General features: G+C 33.0%; 1 non-coding gene across 1 annotated transcript; it reads right to left on the bottom strand.

The window, feature by feature from the left end:
- Positions 1-4,614: 4,614 nt before the first annotated feature.
- Positions 4,615-4,696, bottom strand: Trnas-aga. The gene has a single exon. It is a non-coding gene; the product is annotated as a tRNA-Ser (tRNA).
- Between the last annotated feature and the right edge of the window lie 1,346 nt (positions 4,697-6,042).

Here is a 6,042-nt window from a genome sequence, read left to right as displayed (position 1 = left end):
GGCTGTGTATTTACGACGGCTTGGGCTAATGGCTTTCGTACAGATATTAGTGTTCGGACGTTAATCTGGTGTAATAATCTGGTAATACCCCGGACCTGTTTGTTCTTTCGAATTGGTTTCTGGTTTACGAGTTTAATAAAATTATATTCGTTTTTAGAAATTGTTTTGTTTTGTAAACTTAGAGAGGTTTTAATCCCAACTTATAGCGCAAGCTTAATGACTCTTCTGTTCATTTACTAAAATGTTTTCCAACAATCGACCAGTTACACAAATCCATTGTACTCACACTAGTTTGTTGAGACGTTCCGGATAGTGTGTGACCGCATTAGACAATTACCCGTCGGATCCGGACGTCTCGAGCGGCGTGTCCGTCCGGCCGATAGAGTTGTACCGCTTCCGGCCACCGCAGCACTAGTGACGAGGGGCAAATTACCCCTGCTCTTTAGTTGCTTGTAAAGGAGCTGGTGTAGTGGGAGCTATGTGGTGTCAGCTTTTGTTAGCTAAAGACTGCGCGAAGGAAAGTTTTGCATGGATTGATTGTATGGAGAAGAGTGTATGAGTGCTGTATAATTGATAGCAGAAGAAAAGAGAGTAAAGAAGTAAAAGTTCAAAGTACACTCCACGATAGTTCTTTATCAGTACAGTAAGATTAACGTATAGTTAATCTAGTTATAGTTCTTTATCAATACACGTAAGGTAGAAGGAGAAAGTGAGTCCAGCAAGTCAAGACAGTGATAGCATTTTAATAATGCGAAACAGAGGATACAATTTTACAATGTTTTAGAACTTGCAGTTAACATTTAAGTTTTCTACTAATATTATAAATGCGAAAGCTTGTGAAGATGTACGTATTTTTGTTCCTCTTTCACGACAAAACTACTGAACGGATTTGGATGAAACTTTACAGTAATATTGGTTATACATCAGAATAATACACAGGCAATAATTTATAACGATTTTGTGTTATTTGGTCATAATATAACGATATATATCGACGCTAGAAAGCATAAACGCTGTAACCCTGAAAGTATGAACTTTACACCAGAGCCAAAAAACTTTTGAAATTTTAGAAAAAAAATCATAACTCGTGAACCGTTACACCTACAAGCTTGCGGTTTTTAGCAAAGTTGTGCAGTTTGTGCTCAGCTATAATATGGTCATTAGCTATTTCACCTAAAGTTCCCTGGACAAGATTTAATATGGGTTACAGCAAATAGAACTTTTTTTTGAGACCTTGAAAAAGCTGTAACCATATTAGACAAAGTATAAAAGATTCTTTTTGTCACGTTTTTGGGAAAGCATAAAAATTGTAATTAGCATACTCTCTATTTTAAAATGCTGTAAGCAATGAAACAGACTATACTTAAACGTCAAAAAATTGCTGTAACTATGGTAGAAGTTGAAATAAAAGACTTTTAAAAAGTTAAAAACTAATATTTTTATTAGGAACTCTCTTTTTGACTACAAAATTATTATATTAAATTAACTTTTATTACTCTACTGTATATTCCGTTGTAGAAATCTCTCTTACATTAAATGGTAAGCAATAAAAACAATCTAAAAATATAAAAATGAGTAATCCTTTACTTTTATGATTCAACCTCTCATTGATTTTTAACTCTACTATATTATAGACTTTTTTTTTGTCATTAATCTTCTGAACATCTTTATTCCTTTTGAACAGCGTTCTTCGGAATCAGCTTCTTTTGCTTTGGAATCTTCGAAGAAATAACTTAAAAATGAAATTCTTAAAAAAAATCATAATCGAATCATAACAACTAGCTTTAAAAGCTATTTAAGCAATATTAATAATTAAATCAAACAAATAATATAAATACAATTTATAAAATAAATGAAACAAATACAATAAATAAATAGGTAATAATAATTGTTTTCTTCAACTAAATATTATAGACAAAATTAACTTTGGTCAATATTTCCTTGTCATAGTACGTTCGATTGTTGAGGATCTTTTGTTTCTTCAGAATCATTATTGTTATTATTAGGTATTGACGATGAGTATGGAGCTGGTTTCGTAAAAGAAAACACGGTACCTTTTTGGTTCCAACGTTTTCTTTTTGGAAATTTCGACCTTCAGAATAAGCCCCGTGGACTGCTGGAAACGAAAGTGAATACTGAGGAATTAAAAGTTATTATGGAAGCGGATCCATCGCAAACCACTTTAGAGTTAGCTGCAGGGTTAGGTGTGAGCGATAAAAGTATTTTAATCCTTTTGAAGCAAATCAGGAAAGCAAAATAGCTTGAAAGGTACCTCATAGATTGAGTGAATCAAACCAGCAAAATCGCGTCGAATGCTGCGTTACATTGCTCAACCGACACTATCATTATAGGATTTGTAATCGAATGATTACCTGTAATGAAAAGTTCTTCACAATGGCTGGATCCTAGAGAACCATCCAAATCCTGCCCCAAGCAAAAATTTATTCAAAAAGGATTAGTTTTGAGTGTTTGGTGGACTAGTGCTGGTGTCGTTCACTAACGCTTTCTAAAATCGGGCCAAACGACTATGGCAGATATCTATTATCAGCAACTGCAAACCGTGATGGGCAAACTAGCTGCCAAAAGGAGGCTGGTTAATCGCTGTAGGCCACTGCTGCTTCAGGACAAGGCTAGACCACACACTGCACAACAGACAGCCACTAAACTAGAGGAGTTGCAATTTAAATGTCTGCGACATCCGCCGTTCTCTCTCCGGACCTTGCTCCAACAATTACCATTTTTTCAGTAATTCAATAACTTTTACAAGGAAAAAAATTCGACTCCGATGTGGCATTCCAAACCACCTCCAGAAAGAAAGTTTATTGATTCTCGCCCCCATGTTTTTTTTAGTAAAGAGATCAATGAACTCCCTACAAATAGTAAAAATGCATAGCTGATAACAATGGCACATACTTTGATTAATTAATTATATTTAAAAAAAAATCCATTATGTATTTTTCCCATACAAAATGCCAATTTCTCATGTCAAAACCTAGTATTAGAATTTCTATCAATTTTCCGTTTATTTCTTTATAGATTTTTTCACTGAGAATCGTTATTATTTTATTATTATAATTTTCAGTTTCATCTGTCATAACATCATTATTTGAGATGGAATTACACTCTAGTATTAAATATTTTCGCCATATACGACGTTCAAACGACATCTGAAATCAAATTACTAAATATATTATTTAATTAAGTAATTTTAACATTTATTCTTAAAATGAAAAAAAAAAATCTTAGGACGTTTTTATTATAACTCACAGACTTATTTTATCTACTGCTTTTGCTTATCAAAATTACAAAATTTTCTCTTCAAAAGATCTCAAGAAATGCTTCAAAATTGTATTACTAAAATTAATATTGCTCCTACATTTTACATAACGATAGTAGTTAGGTTATAATTTACCTATTACAGTAAATCAGAATAAAAGGAAACATTGGACAATGGTTAATTAGTGTATAATCAATAAAAAAAATATGAATGTAATTAAAAACATATCGTTAAAAGAGCGCCCAATTGGCGGAAAGCTCCAACTTACAGCAAACACAACACTGCACGACACGAAGCGACTAAGACGTTTCGTCGGCTGCAAAAAGGTGCCACGCGACTGTATTAACGCAGTAATTCAAATATTTTCAAACGATCGATACGGATCGTATTTTCAAACGATGTAAAAGGATTTAAATTAGTAATCTCCTCATGTCACATACCATGTAAACGTTGTAACCTTTAGAGTGTATATTACTTACATACCGTATAAACGTTGTAACCTGAGTGTGTCTAAAAGTATTGTCCCGTATTAACGTAGTAACCATGGTCACACTTTAGATTACAACCGATTAAATGGTGTAAGTACCTTTACTACAAAAAAACTAGTTTTTCGGTGGGTTACAGCAATATAAAGTCTGAGATATGTAAAAAAATCACCAAAATTTTACGCTGTGCAAAAATTTTTTTTGATCCTAAAGCAACGAGCATGCGTTCATTCGACGCAGAAAAATTTTCTGATTCCAACGGTGTAAAAAACATATTTTCGATATTTCAAGGGTTACAGCGTTTATGCTTTCCAGCGTCGATATTATCAAGTAAGTCGGAAAAAAGTCTCCCGTAAAACTCCTTAACGCAGGTATAGCCGAGAGCAAAACCTAGTATACTATAAAAACAAGATTGTGTATGTAAAATCTTAACCATTACGAATATCCTGGTTACCAATTTTGAAGTGTTTGCCTCATTATAGTTAAACATTTGGGAAAAGGTGTATGTATGCAGTACAACCAAACTCAACGCAAAAGCATTATTTAAAAAGTCACATGAAAACAAAATTCGCAATTTTGTTTACTTGAAAGTCATACTTATTCCAGTTATTTTAGATTAAAACACAAAGTACTAAATCCATGTTGAAAAGCATTCTATACGAATAATCTGAAAGTATATTTTTTTAAATGACAAACTATTTTTCAAAATTGGTTCATGAATCAACTAGTTTCGAGGTAACTAACATAAAAAATTACACATCGAATTCATAACCTCCGCCTTTTCCTGAAGTCGGTTAACAACAAAGGTATTAGGTTTAACAATAAACAAAAAGGAGTGCGTAACATAAGATGCGCAGTCGGTAGGATTCGAACCTACGCTCCCAGAGGGAATCTGATTTCTAGTCAGACGCCTTAACCGCTCGGCCACGACTGCTTGTTCGAATATGACGAATAAAGCCTTCATTTACTCAAGCCTGCTTATTCAAGTTTATAGTTACATACATTTGAATATTCATCCTTAATTTAAGAATGGAAGTGGGGCCAGTGTCCTTGAGCGTTGACCTTGGACGCTACACCTAAACTAACTAGATGGCGGTACGTGTAGCTACACGGTATTGTACAATTACATCCTTAATTGTCAAAATATTAGGTATGTCAAAGTTACGTTTAAAAATATTACGTACTAGCTTTTGCCCGCGGCTCCGCCCGCTTTATAAAGTTTTTCGGGCTTAAGTTTTCCGTTATAAAAGTCACGCTGTATATTTTCCCGGGAACCTATATTCTTCCCAGGGTCTCAAACTGTCTCCATACCAAATTAAAAATCCCATTTGTATAAACTTATAAAAATATTTCCGCTAAGATAAACGTGTCTAAAAGTTCTTGTGCAATATAGTAAGTACTGCGAGAACTTGCTAGTCTAAAATCGGCTCTAGTGTGTACTAGACTCTCGTTTTGTGGTCCAAAACATGTCCAGGTATCGACTTTAAACGGAGCCCAAAATAATAATATTCAAAATGGTGGCCAGCAATACCAAATCTAACATATTTTTCTGTCTAGTGACTATTGATCCATAATATCAATATTTGTAATAAAAGAATTCAAACATCCACCCTCACCCAAATTCCTATTATTGTAATATATCGCAACACCGAAAATTACTCTTAGTTACCGAGTGACAAAATATACATAGTTACCTAAAAATATTTTAGTTTGTCAAAAACCTTTAGTATGGAAGGGTAAGACATTTTTTAATTCTTATTTGTGTTTTTTAATTTTACATAGAGTGTATACAGTATTTTAGAATATTTTATGTTACTTAGTACATAATATACACATCCTAATTGAAATGATGTCGACATCAATTTGTGAGAGCGCCTGACTGCGCGTAACTGCAAATATTCCTGTTACTATAAGCCGTTGTTTGAGTAAGCGTTTTTAAAAATAATTAAATATTTTGTTATATACAACAGTATTAAAAAAAAATAAGATGAGTGTATTTAAAAATAGAGTATAGTATTATTTCAGAATATAGTTAACTTAAGTAAATAAGAGAGATATCGAAATGTTAACGATGTAAAATTCTTACCGTTGAGCGATGTTTGGCAGATATTAATTATGATTTTATTCACAGTATCGTGTTTAATAAAATAAAAATACGCCGCTGTGCAAATGACCATAAACCAAACTACTTATTTCTTGAAAAATATTTACAAAGAATGCTTACATTATTTTTTGCAGGACGCCCAAAGTGGACATAAAATTGAGTTTTACATATCTTAA

Source organism: Manduca sexta, chromosome 23, assembly GCF_014839805.1.
Source record: "Manduca sexta isolate Smith_Timp_Sample1 chromosome 23, JHU_Msex_v1.0, whole genome shotgun sequence".
NCBI lineage: Eukaryota > Metazoa > Arthropoda > Insecta > Lepidoptera > Sphingidae > Manduca > Manduca sexta.
Note: the sequence above shows the minus strand (reverse complement) of the source record. Positions and strands in the feature narration are given on the sequence as shown.